Source organism: Eurosta solidaginis, unplaced genomic scaffold (assembly GCF_040869045.1).
Source record: "Eurosta solidaginis isolate ZX-2024a unplaced genomic scaffold, ASM4086904v1 ctg00001140.1, whole genome shotgun sequence".
In the NCBI taxonomy this organism is placed as follows: Eukaryota; Metazoa; Arthropoda; class Insecta; order Diptera; family Tephritidae; genus Eurosta; species Eurosta solidaginis.
The window spans coordinates 2031-19736 of record NW_027136962.1 but is presented as its reverse complement, the minus strand read 5'-3'; the positions used below and the strand labels follow the sequence as shown (position 1 = coordinate 19736).

The following is a 17706-nucleotide window of genomic DNA, read 5'->3' as shown; positions in this document are numbered from 1 at the left end:
GACCACAATATTTTTTAACAAAGATTTCAAAATTTCTCTAATACAATACATAACAGAAAGATATGTTATTAAGATGTACATGCATATGTAGTATGTATGAATGTTCGTTTAAACTAAGTAGCATACGTATGTATGCATAATGAAAACTCATGCAAATGAATATACCCCGACACAAGCCAAGCGATATAAATATGTCTATAATAGCAGGCTTATTTTCAAAAATGGCATAAGTTCATTTTTGTAAAAAAATAAACTTAATCTGATTTTAGTAGCAAGAGTATCTGAATACACTAAACTATAAAGTATATAACAAAATTTACTTAAATCGACTTATATCATTTAAAAAAAAAAAGGACAAATTCACAGCTGCGAGTATACACATTAAAATAGCCATACTTATACCAATTTAGGCAAACAAATTTTGCCAACGACCATACCACGCTGAATACATCGGTTCTCGTCCGATCACCGAAATTAAGCAGCGTCGGGCGCGGTTAGTACTTAGATGGGGGACCGCTTGGGAACACCGCGTGTTGTTGGCATATCCAACTTTTTCTTTTATTTTATGTATATATATGTACATAAATATTTTTTTTATTAAATTGCATTTAATTGAATAAATACTTGGAATACAATTTAATATTTCTATAGATTCAATGGAAAAATTTCATACGCGCGCATACATTTACGTGCATAATAATATTAGTTATAATTTTTTACCATATCAATTATTGATTTAAAGCTTATAAGCATTCATCATATAAATACAAAATGAATCTGCATAGTACAAATTCATACTCATCCACCTATTATAGTACTTAAAATGGACGCTGATGTCCGATTATGTTCAGATATGTATATTATAATCATATTGATAATTAATAAGCATTCAATGAGAATTTTTTTTATTTTTTTTTTTGAATGTCATGAAATTTCATTTAATTATACATATAAGTTGTAGACGTCCAATATCAATAATCAATTCAGACTAAAATTCCAAACTTTAGATGCCTTTAAGTGAAGCCATATAGGGTTACTCTAGTGTTGCAATAGAAATATTTAAAAAATTTTTTAAAATAAAATAATGTTGTTAAAACTCAACGAAGATAAGTTTTTTGATTTCTAATTTAACATATTTTATATATCCGAATTAAAATTTTGATTAGTACAAATATATTTTAAGAAATTTCACTTAATTGAGAAAAAATTCGATTTTATCAGTGCAAACTTTTGATTAAAATGCCTGACACTCCGAAAATATGAAATTCATCAATTTAAATGAATTCGTATATCAAACTAACACATTTCAGTTATCTATTTTTACATGAATATTTGCAATAACTTTAATATGTGAATTTTAATTAATTTATTAAGATGAAAAGTTTATCAAATGTAAATGGTACGTAGCACTGAAATGAAAACATTTGTCATCCATCTTTTCGCTGCGCTTCTCAAATTTTAAACAGAGTATCGCATTCTATGCGCTTGTATAAAAAAGTATAAATAGTGAGTTTGTGCTTTGTGTGCTTAAATTGATAAATATTTTCAAGTGTTAATAAAAGTTTAAATAAAATAATTAAGTGAAAATGTCTGACACAATCGCTGTTGCAAATGTTAGCTCACCAGTAGCTGCTTCTGCTGCTGTTGCTGAGAAGAAAGTTGCTGCTAAAAAAGCAACTAAACCCAAAAAACCATCGGTTGCTCCCACTCATCCACCAACTCAACAAATGGTAGATGCATCGATTAAGAATTTGAAGGAACGTGGTGGCTCATCACTTTTGGCAATTAAGAAATATATTAGTGCAACATATAAATGTGACGCCCAAAAATTGGCACCATTTATTAAGCGCTATTTGAAATCGGCTGTTACTAGTGGAAAATTGATTCAAACCAAAGGAAAGGGGGCATCTGGTTCATTTAAATTATCAGCTGCAGCCACTAAATCAGGTGATGGTAAGTCAAAATCGGTTGATAAATCAAAAGCCAAAAAAGATAGTGCAACATTAAAGAAAAAATCGTCGAGTGGTGTTAAAAAGGCAAGTGGTGAGAAAAAAGTGAAAAAAGCTGTTGCCACTAAGAAAACCGCCGAAAAAAAGAAAAGTGAGAAATCTAAGGCTAAAGACGCAAAAAAGACTGGCGCCGTTAAAGCCAAGCCAACCAAGTCGAAATCTGCCACCGCTAAGTCAAAGGCAACAAAAGCAAAAGCAACTGCTACCAAACCAAAAAAGGCTGCGACTAAAAAGCCAGCTGCAAAAAAGGCATCAGCTAAAAAATAAATATGCTGCGTTTTTTGTGATAATTTACAAGGACACAACATTCATTAAATGTTGAATTATCAATAAGCCCTTTTCAGGGCTACAAAATATACAAACAAAAAGATCAAAAATGTACGCAATACGTCTGACTACAGCGTTGCTTCGCCATAATAATTAACCGCTCTAGTGTCTGACACTGTAAGTCAGCCCTACCATGCTGACCAATTTTAAAATTGATGTTTCAATTGCAAAACAAAATTAAAAATTTTCATCGACTTAGAAAAATTCATATCTCTTTGTTAATTTATATTTTGTGGCCCTGAAAAGCGCCTTTTTGTTAACATTTTTTGATGTTTCAATTGCAAAACAAAATTAAAAATTTTCATCGACTTAGAAAAATTCATATCTCTTTGTTAATTTATATTTTGTGGCCCTGAAAAGGGCCTTTTTGTTAACATTTTTCACTTTTATACATATTTTCCTCAGTCGCACAAATTACTTGGAGCTTGTGTATTTGGTAACAGCCTTAGTACCCTCACTCACGGCATGCTTAGCCAATTCACCAGGCAACAATAGGCGTACGGCAGTTTGAATTTCGCGACTAGTAATTGTTGAACGTTTATTGTAATGAGCTAAACGTGATGCTTCAGCAGCAATACGTTCAAAAATGTCATTAACAAAACTGTTCATGATACTCATTGCTTTCGACGATATACCAGTATCAGGATGTACTTGTTTCAACACTTTATAAATGTAGATGGCATAACTTTCCTTCCTCTTACGCTTCTTCTTCTTGTCGTTTTTAGTAATATTCTTCTGAGCCTTACCGGCCTTCTTAGCTGCTTTACCACTAGTTTTAGGAGGCATATTTAATTTTCACAAAATCACTTCACTATCACTCACACTTTTTAATAATTTTCTAAGTGTCAAAATGCGCACCTTTAAGTGTATTTTTTCCGACAAACCATTCAACCTGTTCGTAACGATTCGCTAAATATTGCCGGCATTAATTTGAAAACATGCGATTGGGGTTGCTCAATGTACAAACGAAAAAGTATATAAGCGCAGCACAAATTGCGTTTAGGAAATAAAGTGCCCAAGCTATTCAGCTAGTGTGTGTATTTGTGAAAAAGTGTATTAAGTGAAATATATAACAACAATGTCTGGCCGTGGTAAAGGTGGTAAAGTAAAGGGAAAGGCAAAGTCACGTTCAAACCGTGCTGGTCTTCAATTCCCTGTCGGTCGTATTCATCGCTTGTTACGTAAAGGCAATTATGCTGAACGTGTTGGTGCCGGTGCTCCAGTATATTTAGCTGCTGTTATGGAATATTTGGCAGCTGAAGTTCTTGAATTGGCTGGTAATGCTGCACGTGATAATAAAAAAACTAGAATTATTCCACGTCATTTACAATTGGCTATTCGTAACGATGAAGAATTGAATAAACTATTGTCTGGAGTTACCATAGCTCAAGGTGGTGTTTTACCAAATATTCAAGCTGTACTTTTACCAAAGAAGACCGAAAAGAAAGCATAAGTGATGTAATCGCCGATTTACATATATTCTTAGACGCCAAATTTAAAACCGTCCTTTTCAGGACGACAAAATATATATACAAAGAGATTAATTATATTGTCATATATATGTATTTATCTATTTTAAAACCTATTAAAACACTTTTTGAAAGAAAAATTTAAAAGGTCATAAGTACACTTTTGGAAAATTTATTTTTTTAACGAAATCTGCGTTAACAACTACTTCAATTAATAAAATAGTGTTTGAAAATATTCATAAAAAAGTTGACTTACATCATTTTCCAGAAGAAAAAAAACTGAGCAACATTAAAAAAGTACAGCATGCAAGCTACTACATATTGTATGTATATATGTACATATGTATGTTTGTATGAGCATCTCGACAAAGGCGCAAAAAGTTGTGGCGTGTATTCATACGTACCAAAGGTACAAACACACAACCGTGCATACATATTAATGTATGTGTTTAGCAAATAAATGTGTATATACTCGTGAGTAGGTATACACACCATATTAAGGGTAAAACTACAGCTGCTACTATCAAAATACGAATTTTCATTAACAGTTGCTTCAGTTATTTTTGATCTTTTTTGTTTAAAAAAATTTGTGGTCCTGAAAAGGACCGTTTATAATATTTATTAAAATATGGAATTAAGCACGTTCACCACGTATACGTCTAGCCAATTGAATATCTTTTGGCATAATTGTGACACGTTTTGCATGAATGGCACACAAATTTGTATCTTCGAACAAACCAACTAAATATGCTTCACTTGCTTCTTGTAATGCCATAACAGCTGAACTCTGGAAACGTAAATCAGTTTTAAAATCTTGAGCAATTTCACGCACCAAACGTTGGAATGGCAATTTACGAATCAACAGTTCGGTACTCTTCTGATAACGACGAATTTCACGCAAAGCGACTGTACCTGGGCGATAACGATGTGGCTTCTTCACTCCACCAGTTGCCGGCGCACTTTTGCGAGCAGCTTTAGTGGCCAATTGTTTACGTGGCGCTTTACCACCAGTCGATTTACGGGCTGTTTGCTTTGTACGAGCCATTTCTCACTTTTATTTTTCACAATTCAAAATAAACACTGATCACTGAACACTTCACTTAATAAACCTAATTTTTATAAATGTGGAAATACATATAATAAAATACACAAAAACGTTTCATTTGTCCATTTTTTTAGGGTTGCAATATTGTGCGAGTTAAAATGAGATAGAAATATTTATGCCACATAATGGTAGCTCACTCAATGTTGTGGATTTTTGTATAAATAGCAGCTACGTTCGGTAACCAAGCTATTAGTTGTGAAGTGAAGTGATCAAGTGAAGTGTTCTTGTGAAAGCTAAAAAAAGTGCTAAATAGAAAAAATGACTGGTCGTGGCAAAGGTGGAAAAGGATTAGGTAAAGGTGGCGCCAAACGTCATCGCAAAGTTTTACGTGATAACATCCAAGGTATCACAAAGCCAGCTATTCGACGTTTAGCACGTCGTGGTGGCGTAAAACGTATATCTGGTTTAATATATGAAGAAACTCGTGGTGTTTTAAAAGTATTTTTGGAAAATGTTATCCGTGATGCAGTCACTTATACTGAACATGCTAAAAGGAAAACAGTTACGGCTATGGATGTTGTATATGCATTGAAGAGGCAGGGTCGTACATTGTATGGTTTCGGCGGTTAAATTCATTTTTACGGACATATTAACACAAAATAAATATACATTCAAACAAACGGTCCTTTTCAGGACCACAATATTTTTTAACAAAGATTTCAAAATTTCTCTAATACAATACATAACAGAAAGATATGTTATTAAGATGTACATGCATATGTAGTATGTATGAATGTTCGTTTAAACTAAGTAGCATACGTATGTATGCATAATGAAAACTCATGCAAATGAATATACCCCGACACAAGCCAAGCGATATAAATATGTCTATAATAGCAGGCTTATTTTCAAAAATGGCATAAGTTCATTTTTGTAAAAAAATAAACTTAATCTGATTTTAGTAGCAAGAGTATCTGAATACACTAAACTATAAAGTATATAACAAAATTTACTTAAATCGACTTATATCATTTAAAAAAAAAAAGGACAAATTCACAGCTGCGAGTATACACATTAAAATAGCCATACTTATACCAATTTAGGCAAACAAATTTTGCCAACGACCATACCACGCTGAATACATCGGTTCTCGTCCGATCACCGAAATTAAGCAGCGTCGGGCGCGGTTAGTACTTAGATGGGGGACCGCTTGGGAACACCGCGTGTTGTTGGCATATCCAACTTTTTCTTTTATTTTATGTATATATATGTACATAAATATTTTTTTTATTAAATTGCATTTAATTGAATAAATACTTGGAATACAATTTAATATTTCTATAGATTCAATGGAAAAATTTCATACGCGCGCATACATTTACGTGCATAATAATATTAGTTATAATTTTTTACCATATCAATTATTGATTTAAAGCTTATAAGCATTCATCATATAAATACAAAATGAATCTGCATAGTACAAATTCATACTCATCCACCTATTATAGTACTTAAAATGGACGCTGATGTCCGATTATGTTCAGATATGTATATTATAATCATATTGATAATTAGAATTTTTTTTATTTTTTTTTGAATGTCATGAAATTTCATTTAATTATACATATAAGTTGTAGACGTCCAATATCAATAATCAATTCAGACTAAAATTCCAAACTTTAGATGCCTTTAAGTGAAGCCATATAGGGTTACTCTAGTGTTGCAATAGAAATATTTAAAAAATTTTTTAAAATAAAATAATGTTGTTAAAACACAACGAAGATAAGTTTTTTGATTTCTAATTTAACATATTTTATATATCCGAATTAAAATTTTGATTAGTACAAATATATTTTAAGAAATTTCACTTAATTGAGAAAAAATTCGATTTTATCAGTGCAAACTTTTGATTAAAATGCCTGACACTCCGAAAATATGAAATTCATCAATTTAAATGAATTCGTATATCAAACTAACACATTTCAGTTATCTATTTTTACATGAATATTTGCAATAACTTTAATATGTGAATTTTAATTAATTTATTAAGATGAAAAGTTTATCAAATGTAAATGGTACGTAGCACTGAAATGAAAACATTTGTCATCCATCTTTTCGCTGCGCTTCTCAAATTTTAAACAGAGTATCGCATTCTATGCGCTTGTATAAAAAAGTATAAATAGTGAGTTTGTGCTTTGTGTGCTTAAATTGATAAATATTTTCAAGTGTTAATAAAAGTTTAAATAAAATAATTAAGTGAAAATGTCTGACACAATCGCTGTTGCAAATGTTAGCTCACCAGTAGCTGCTTCTGCTGCTGTTGCTGAGAAGAAAGTTGCTGCTAAAAAAGCAACTAAACCCAAAAAACCATCGGTTGCTCCCACTCATCCACCAACTCAACAAATGGTAGATGCATCGATTAAGAATTTGAAGGAACGTGGTGGCTCATCACTTTTGGCAATTAAGAAATATATTAGTGCAACATATAAATGTGACGCCCAAAAATTGGCACCATTTATTAAGCGCTATTTGAAATCGGCTGTTACTAGTGGAAAATTGATTCAAACCAAAGGAAGGGGGCATCTGGTTCATTTAAATTATCAGCTGCAGCCACTAAATCAGGTGATGGTAAGTCAAAATCGGTTGATAAATCAAAAGCCAAAAAAGATAGTGCAACATTAAAGAAAAAATCGTCGAGTGGTGTTAAAAAGGCAAGTGGTGAGAAAAAAGTGAAAAAAGCTGTTGCCACTAAGAAAACCGCCGAAAAAAAGAAAAGTGAGAAATCTAAGGCTAAAGACGCAAAAAAGACTGGCGCCGTTAAAGCCAAGCCAACCAAGTCGAAATCTGCCACCGCTAAGTCAAAGGCAACAAAAGCAAAAGCAACTGCTACCAAACCAAAAAAGGCTGCGACTAAAAAGCCAGCTGCAAAAAAGGCATCAGCTAAAAAATAAATATGCTGCGTTTTTTGTGATAATTTACAAGGACACAACATTCATTAAATGTTGAATTATCAATAAGCCCTTTTCAGGGCTACAAAATATACAAACAAAAAGATCAAAAATGTACGCAATACGTCTGACTACAGCGTTGCTTCGCCATAATAATTAACCGCTCTAGTGTCTGACACTGTAAGTCAGCCCTACCATGCTGACCAATTTTAAAATTGATGTTTCAATTGCAAAACAAAATTAAAAATTTTCATCGACTTAGAAAAATTCATATCTCTTTGTTAATTTATATTTTGTGGCCCTGAAAAGCGCCTTTTTGTTAACATTTTTTGATGTTTCAATTGCAAAACAAAATTAAAAATTTTCATCGACTTAGAAAAATTCATATCTCTTTGTTAATTTATATTTTGTGGCCCTGAAAAGGGCCTTTTTGTTAACATTTTTCACTTTTATACATATTTTCCTCAGTCGCACAAATTACTTGGAGCTTGTGTATTTGGTAACAGCCTTAGTACCCTCACTCACGGCATGCTTAGCCAATTCACCAGGCAACAATAGGCGTACGGCAGTTTGAATTTCGCGACTAGTAATTGTTGAACGTTTATTGTAATGAGCTAAACGTGATGCTTCAGCAGCAATACGTTCAAAAATGTCATTAACAAAACTGTTCATGATACTCATTGCTTTCGACGATATACCAGTATCAGGATGTACTTGTTTCAACACTTTATAAATGTAGATGGCATAACTTTCCTTCCTCTTACGCTTCTTCTTCTTGTCGTTTTTAGTAATATTCTTCTGAGCCTTACCGGCCTTCTTAGCTGCTTTACCACTAGTTTTAGGAGGCATATTTAATTTTCACAAAATCACTTCACTATCACTCACACTTTTTAATAATTTTCTAAGTGTCAAAATGCGCACCTTTAAGTGTATTTTTTCCGACAAACCATTCAACCTGTTCGTAACGATTCGCTAAATATTGCCGGCATTAATTTGAAAACATGCGATTGGGGTTGCTCAATGTACAAACGAAAAAGTATATAAGCGCAGCACAAATTGCGTTTAGGAAATAAAGTGCCCAAGCTATTCAGCTAGTGTGTGTATTTGTGAAAAAGTGTATTAAGTGAAATATATAACAACAATGTCTGGCCGTGGTAAAGGTGGTAAAGTAAAGGGAAAGGCAAAGTCACGTTCAAACCGTGCTGGTCTTCAATTCCCTGTCGGTCGTATTCATCGCTTGTTACGTAAAGGCAATTATGCTGAACGTGTTGGTGCCGGTGCTCCAGTATATTTAGCTGCTGTTATGGAATATTTGGCAGCTGAAGTTCTTGAATTGGCTGGTAATGCTGCACGTGATAATAAAAAAACTAGAATTATTCCACGTCATTTACAATTGGCTATTCGTAACGATGAAGAATTGAATAAACTATTGTCTGGAGTTACCATAGCTCAAGGTGGTGTTTTACCAAATATTCAAGCTGTACTTTTACCAAAGAAGACCGAAAAGAAAGCATAAGTGATGTAATCGCCGATTTACATATATTCTTAGACGCCAAATTTAAAACCGTCCTTTTCAGGACGACAAAATATATATACAAAGAGATTAATTATATTGTCATATATATGTATTTATCTATTTTAAAACCTATTAAAACACTTTTTGAAAGAAAAATTTAAAAGGTCATAAGTACACTTTTGGAAAATTTATTTTTTTAACGAAATCTGCGTTAACAACTACTTCAATTAATAAAATAGTGTTTGAAAATATTCATAAAAAAGTTGACTTACATCATTTTCCAGAAGAAAAAAAACTGAGCAACATTAAAAAAGTACAGCATGCAAGCTACTACATATTGTATGTATATATGTACATATGTATGTTTGTATGAGCATCTCGACAAAGGCGCAAAAAGTTGTGGCGTGTATTCATACGTACCAAAGGTACAAACACACAACCGTGCATACATATTAATGTATGTGTTTAGCAAATAAATGTGTATATACTCGTGAGTAGGTATACACACCATATTAAGGGTAAAACTACAGCTGCTACTATCAAAATACGAATTTTCATTAACAGTTGCTTCAGTTATTTTTGATCTTTTTTGTTTAAAAAAATTTGTGGTCCTGAAAAGGACCGTTTATAATATTTATTAAAATATGGAATTAAGCACGTTCACCACGTATACGTCTAGCCAATTGAATATCTTTTGGCATAATTGTGACACGTTTTGCATGAATGGCACACAAATTTGTATCTTCGAACAAACCAACTAAATATGCTTCACTTGCTTCTTGTAATGCCATAACAGCTGAACTCTGGAAACGTAAATCAGTTTTAAAATCTTGAGCAATTTCACGCACCAAACGTTGGAATGGCAATTTACGAATCAACAGTTCGGTACTCTTCTGATAACGACGAATTTCACGCAAAGCGACTGTACCTGGGCGATAACGATGTGGCTTCTTCACTCCACCAGTTGCCGGCGCACTTTTGCGAGCAGCTTTAGTGGCCAATTGTTTACGTGGCGCTTTACCACCAGTCGATTTACGGGCTGTTTGCTTTGTACGAGCCATTTCTCACTTTTATTTTTCACAATTCAAAATAAACACTGATCACTGAACACTTCACTTAATAAACCTAATTTTTATAAATGTGGAAATACATATAATAAAATACACAAAAACGTTTCATTTGTCCATTTTTTTAGGGTTGCAATATTGTGCGAGTTAAAATGAGATAGAAATATTTATGCCACATAATGGTAGCTCACTCAATGTTGTGGATTTTTGTATAAATAGCAGCTACGTTCGGTAACCAAGCTATTAGTTGTGAAGTGAAGTGATCAAGTGAAGTGTTCTTGTGAAAGCTAAAAAAAGTGCTAAATAGAAAAAATGACTGGTCGTGGCAAAGGTGGAAAAGGATTAGGTAAAGGTGGCGCCAAACGTCATCGCAAAGTTTTACGTGATAACATCCAAGGTATCACAAAGCCAGCTATTCGACGTTTAGCACGTCGTGGTGGCGTAAAACGTATATCTGGTTTAATATATGAAGAAACTCGTGGTGTTTTAAAAGTATTTTTGGAAAATGTTATCCGTGATGCAGTCACTTATACTGAACATGCTAAAAGGAAAACAGTTACGGCTATGGATGTTGTATATGCATTGAAGAGGCAGGGTCGTACATTGTATGGTTTCGGCGGTTAAATTCATTTTTACGGACATATTAACACAAAATAAATATACATTCAAACAAACGGTCCTTTTCAGGACCACAATATTTTTTAACAAAGATTTCAAAATTTCTCTAATACAATACATAACAGAAAGATATGTTATTAAGATGTACATGCATATGTAGTATGTATGAATGTTCGTTTAAACTAAGTAGCATACGTATGTATGCATAATGAAAACTCATGCAAATGAATATACCCCGACACAAGCCAAGCGATATAAATATGTCTATAATAGCAGGCTTATTTTCAAAAATGGCATAAGTTCATTTTTGTAAAAAAATAAACTTAATCTGATTTTAGTAGCAAGAGTATCTGAATACACTAAACTATAAAGTATATAACAAAATTTACTTAAATCGACTTATATCATTTAAAAAAAAAAAGGACAAATTCACAGCTGCGAGTATACACATTAAAATAGCCATACTTATACCAATTTAGGCAAACAAATTTTGCCAACGACCATACCACGCTGAATACATCGGTTCTCGTCCGATCACCGAAATTAAGCAGCGTCGGGCGCGGTTAGTACTTAGATGGGGGACCGCTTGGGAACACCGCGTGTTGTTGGCATATCCAACTTTTTCTTTTATTTTATGTATATATATGTACATAAATATTTTTTTTATTAAATTGCATTTAATTGAATAAATACTTGGAATACAATTTAATATTTCTATAGATTCAATGGAAAAATTTCATACGCGCGCATACATTTACGTGCATAATAATATTAGTTATAATTTTTTACCATATCAATTATTGATTTAAAGCTTATAAGCATTCATCATATAAATACAAAATGAATCTGCATAGTACAAATTCATACTCATCCACCTATTATAGTACTTAAAATGGACGCTGATGTCCGATTATGTTCAGATATGTATATTATAATCATATTGATAATTAGAATTTTTTTTATTTTTTTTTGAATGTCATGAAATTTCATTTAATTATACATATAAGTTGTAGACGTCCAATATCAATAATCAATTCAGACTAAAATTCCAAACTTTAGATGCCTTTAAGTGAAGCCATATAGGGTTACTCTAGTGTTGCAATAGAAATATTTAAAAAATTTTTTAAAATAAAATAATGTTGTTAAAACTCAACGAAGATAAGTTTTTTGATTTCTAATTTAACATATTTTATATATCCGAATTAAAATTTTGATTAGTACAAATATATTTTAAGAAATTTCACTTAATTGAGAAAAAATTCGATTTTATCAGTGCAAACTTTTGATTAAAATGCCTGACACTCCGAAAATATGAAATTCATCAATTTAAATGAATTCGTATATCAAACTAACACATTTCAGTTATCTATTTTTACATGAATATTTGCAATAACTTTAATATGTGAATTTTAATTAATTTATTAAGATGAAAAGTTTATCAAATGTAAATGGTACGTAGCACTGAAATGAAAACATTTGTCATCCATCTTTTCGCTGCGCTTCTCAAATTTTAAACAGAGTATCGCATTCTATGCGCTTGTATAAAAAAGTATAAATAGTGAGTTTGTGCTTTGTGTGCTTAAATTGATAAATATTTTCAAGTGTTAATAAAAGTTTAAATAAAATAATTAAGTGAAAATGTCTGACACAATCGCTGTTGCAAATGTTAGCTCACCAGTAGCTGCTTCTGCTGCTGTTGCTGAGAAGAAAGTTGCTGCTAAAAAAGCAACTAAACCCAAAAAACCATCGGTTGCTCCCACTCATCCACCAACTCAACAAATGGTAGATGCATCGATTAAGAATTTGAAGGAACGTGGTGGCTCATCACTTTTGGCAATTAAGAAATATATTAGTGCAACATATAAATGTGACGCCCAAAAATTGGCACCATTTATTAAGCGCTATTTGAAATCGGCTGTTACTAGTGGAAAATTGATTCAAACCAAAGGAAAGGGGGCATCTGGTTCATTTAAATTATCAGCTGCAGCCACTAAATCAGGTGATGGTAAGTCAAAATCGGTTGATAAATCAAAAGCCAAAAAAGATAGTGCAACATTAAAGAAAAAATCGTCGAGTGGTGTTAAAAAGGCAAGTGGTGAGAAAAAAGTGAAAAAAGCTGTTGCCACTAAGAAAACCGCCGAAAAAAAGAAAAGTGAGAAATCTAAGGCTAAAGACGCAAAAAAGACTGGCGCCGTTAAAGCCAAGCCAACCAAGTCGAAATCTGCCACCGCTAAGTCAAAGGCAACAAAAGCAAAAGCAACTGCTACCAAACCAAAAAAGGCTGCGACTAAAAAGCCAGCTGCAAAAAAGGCATCAGCTAAAAAATAAATATGCTGCGTTTTTTGTGATAATTTACAAGGACACAACATTCATTAAATGTTGAATTATCAATAAGCCCTTTTCAGGGCTACAAAATATACAAACAAAAAGATCAAAAATGTACGCAATACGTCTGACTACAGCGTTGCTTCGCCATAATAATTAACCGCTCTAGTGTCTGACACTGTAAGTCAGCCCTACCATGCTGACCAATTTTAAAATTGATGTTTCAATTGCAAAACAAAATTAAAAATTTTCATCGACTTAGAAAAATTCATATCTCTTTGTTAATTTATATTTTGTGGCCCTGAAAAGCGCCTTTTTGTTAACATTTTTTGATGTTTCAATTGCAAAACAAAATTAAAAATTTTCATCGACTTAGAAAAATTCATATCTCTTTGTTAATTTATATTTTGTGGCCCTGAAAAGGGCCTTTTTGTTAACATTTTTCACTTTTATACATATTTTCCTCAGTCGCACAAATTACTTGGAGCTTGTGTATTTGGTAACAGCCTTAGTACCCTCACTCACGGCATGCTTAGCCAATTCACCAGGCAACAATAGGCGTACGGCAGTTTGAATTTCGCGACTAGTAATTGTTGAACGTTTATTGTAATGAGCTAAACGTGATGCTTCAGCAGCAATACGTTCAAAAATGTCATTAACAAAACTGTTCATGATACTCATTGCTTTCGACGATATACCAGTATCAGGATGTACTTGTTTCAACACTTTATAAATGTAGATGGCATAACTTTCCTTCCTCTTACGCTTCTTCTTCTTGTCGTTTTTAGTAATATTCTTCTGAGCCTTACCGGCCTTCTTAGCTGCTTTACCACTAGTTTTAGGAGGCATATTTAATTTTCACAAAATCACTTCACTATCACTCACACTTTTTAATAATTTTCTAAGTGTCAAAATGCGCACCTTTAAGTGTATTTTTTCCGACAAACCATTCAACCTGTTCGTAACGATTCGCTAAATATTGCCGGCATTAATTTGAAAACATGCGATTGGGGTTGCTCAATGTACAAACGAAAAAGTATATAAGCGCAGCACAAATTGCGTTTAGGAAATAAAGTGCCCAAGCTATTCAGCTAGTGTGTGTATTTGTGAAAAAGTGTATTAAGTGAAATATATAACAACAATGTCTGGCCGTGGTAAAGGTGGTAAAGTAAAGGGAAAGGCAAAGTCACGTTCAAACCGTGCTGGTCTTCAATTCCCTGTCGGTCGTATTCATCGCTTGTTACGTAAAGGCAATTATGCTGAACGTGTTGGTGCCGGTGCTCCAGTATATTTAGCTGCTGTTATGGAATATTTGGCAGCTGAAGTTCTTGAATTGGCTGGTAATGCTGCACGTGATAATAAAAAAACTAGAATTATTCCACGTCATTTACAATTGGCTATTCGTAACGATGAAGAATTGAATAAACTATTGTCTGGAGTTACCATAGCTCAAGGTGGTGTTTTACCAAATATTCAAGCTGTACTTTTACCAAAGAAGACCGAAAAGAAAGCATAAGTGATGTAATCGCCGATTTACATATATTCTTAGACGCCAAATTTAAAACCGTCCTTTTCAGGACGACAAAATATATATACAAAGAGATTAATTATATTGTCATATATATGTATTTATCTATTTTAAAACCTATTAAAACACTTTTTGAAAGAAAAATTTAAAAGGTCATAAGTACACTTTTGGAAAATTTATTTTTTTAACGAAATCTGCGTTAACAACTACTTCAATTAATAAAATAGTGTTTGAAAATATTCATAAAAAAGTTGACTTACATCATTTTCCAGAAGAAAAAAAACTGAGCAACATTAAAAAAGTACAGCATGCAAGCTACTACATATTGTATGTATATATGTACATATGTATGTTTGTATGAGCATCTCGACAAAGGCGCAAAAAGTTGTGGCGTGTATTCATACGTACCAAAGGTACAAACACACAACCGTGCATACATATTAATGTATGTGTTTAGCAAATAAATGTGTATATACTCGTGAGTAGGTATACACACCATATTAAGGGTAAAACTACAGCTGCTACTATCAAAATACGAATTTTCATTAACAGTTGCTTCAGTTATTTTTGATCTTTTTTGTTTAAAAAAATTTGTGGTCCTGAAAAGGACCGTTTATAATATTTATTAAAATATGGAATTAAGCACGTTCACCACGTATACGTCTAGCCAATTGAATATCTTTTGGCATAATTGTGACACGTTTTGCATGAATGGCACACAAATTTGTATCTTCGAACAAACCAACTAAATATGCTTCACTTGCTTCTTGTAATGCCATAACAGCTGAACTCTGGAAACGTAAATCAGTTTTAAAATCTTGAGCAATTTCACGCACCAAACGTTGGAATGGCAATTTACGAATCAACAGTTCGGTACTCTTCTGATAACGACGAATTTCACGCAAAGCGACTGTACCTGGGCGATAACGATGTGGCTTCTTCACTCCACCAGTTGCCGGCGCACTTTTGCGAGCAGCTTTAGTGGCCAATTGTTTACGTGGCGCTTTACCACCAGTCGATTTACGGGCTGTTTGCTTTGTACGAGCCATTTCTCACTTTTATTTTTCACAATTCAAAATAAACACTGATCACTGAACACTTCACTTAATAAACCTAATTTTTATAAATGTGGAAATACATATAATAAAATACACAAAAACGTTTCATTTGTCCATTTTTTTAGGGTTGCAATATTGTGCGAGTTAAAATGAGATAGAAATATTTATGCCACATAATGGTAGCTCACTCAATGTTGTGGATTTTTGTATAAATAGCAGCTACGTTCGGTAACCAAGCTATTAGTTGTGAAGTGAAGTGATCAAGTGAAGTGTTCTTGTGAAAGCTAAAAAAAGTGCTAAATAGAAAAAATGACTGGTCGTGGCAAAGGTGGAAAAGGATTAGGTAAAGGTGGCGCCAAACGTCATCGCAAAGTTTTACGTGATAACATCCAAGGTATCACAAAGCCAGCTATTCGACGTTTAGCACGTCGTGGTGGCGTAAAACGTATATCTGGTTTAATATATGAAGAAACTCGTGGTGTTTTAAAAGTATTTTTGGAAAATGTTATCCGTGATGCAGTCACTTATACTGAACATGCTAAAAGGAAAACAGTTACGGCTATGGATGTTGTATATGCATTGAAGAGGCAGGGTCGTACATTGTATGGTTTCGGCGGTTAAATTCATTTTTACGGACATATTAACACAAAATAAATATACATTCAAACAAACGGTCCTTTTCAGGACCACAATATTTTTTAACAAAGATTTCAAAATTTCTCTAATACAATACATAACAGAAAGATATGTTATTAAGATGTACATGCATATGTAGTATGTATGAATGTTCGTTTAAACTAAGTAGCATACGTATGTATGCATAATGAAAACTCATGCAAATGAATATACCCCGACACAAGCCAAGCGATATAAATATGTCTATAATAGCAGGCTTATTTTCAAAAATGGCATAAGTTCATTTTTGTAAAAAAATAAACTTAATCTGATTTTAGTAGCAAGAGTATCTGAATACACTAAACTATAAAGTATATAACAAAATTTACTTAAATCGACTTATATCATTTAAAAAAAAAAAGGACAAATTCACAGCTGCGAGTATACACATTAAAATAGCCATACTTATACCAATTTAGGCAAACAAATTTTGCCAACGACCATACCACGCTGAATACATCGGTTCTCGTCCGATCACCGAAATTAAGCAGCGTCGGGCGCGGTTAGTACTTAGATGGGGGACCGCTTGGGAACACCGCGTGTTGTTGGCATATCCAACTTTTTCTTTTATTTTATGTATATATATGTACATAAATATTTTTTTTATTAAATTGCATTTAATTGAATAAATACTTGGAATACAATTTAATATTTCTATAGATTCAATGGAAAAATTTCATACGCGCGCATACATTTACGTGCATAATAATATTAGTTATAATTTTTTACCATATCAATTATTGATTTAAAGCTTATAAGCATTCATCATATAAATACAAAATGAATCTGCATAGTACAAATTCATACTCATCCACCTATTATAGTACTTAAAATGGACGCTGATGTCCGATTATGTTCAGATATGTATATTATAATCATATTGATAATTAGAATTTTTTTTATTTTTTTTTGAATGTCATGAAATTTCATTTAATTATACATATAAGTTGTAGACGTCCAATATCAATAATCAATTCAGACTAAAATTCCAAACTTTAGATGCCTTTAAGTGAAGCCATATAGGGTTACTCTAGTGTTGCAATAGAAATATTTAAAAAATTTTTTAAAATAAAATAATGTTGTTAAAACTCAACGAAGATAAGTTTTTTGATTTCTAATTT

General features: G+C 32.6%; 4 non-coding genes across 4 annotated transcripts; all 4 read left to right on the top strand.

The window, feature by feature from the left end:
- The first annotated feature begins 423 nt into the window (after positions 1-423).
- On the top strand, positions 424-542 carry LOC137235949 (5S ribosomal RNA). The gene has a single exon (XR_010948151.1). It is a non-coding gene; the product is annotated as a 5S ribosomal RNA (ribosomal RNA).
- Positions 543-5966: 5424 nt separating this feature from the next.
- LOC137235938 (5S ribosomal RNA) lies at positions 5967-6085 on the top strand. The gene has a single exon (XR_010948140.1). It is a non-coding gene; the product is annotated as a 5S ribosomal RNA (ribosomal RNA).
- Positions 6086-11491: 5406 nt separating this feature from the next.
- Positions 11492-11610, top strand: LOC137235927 (5S ribosomal RNA). The gene has a single exon (XR_010948129.1). It is a non-coding gene; the product is annotated as a 5S ribosomal RNA (ribosomal RNA).
- A 5407-nt stretch (positions 11611-17017) lies between these two features.
- Positions 17018-17136, top strand: LOC137235869 (5S ribosomal RNA). The gene has a single exon (XR_010948072.1). It is a non-coding gene; the product is annotated as a 5S ribosomal RNA (ribosomal RNA).
- The last annotated feature ends 570 nt before the right edge of the window (positions 17137-17706 follow it).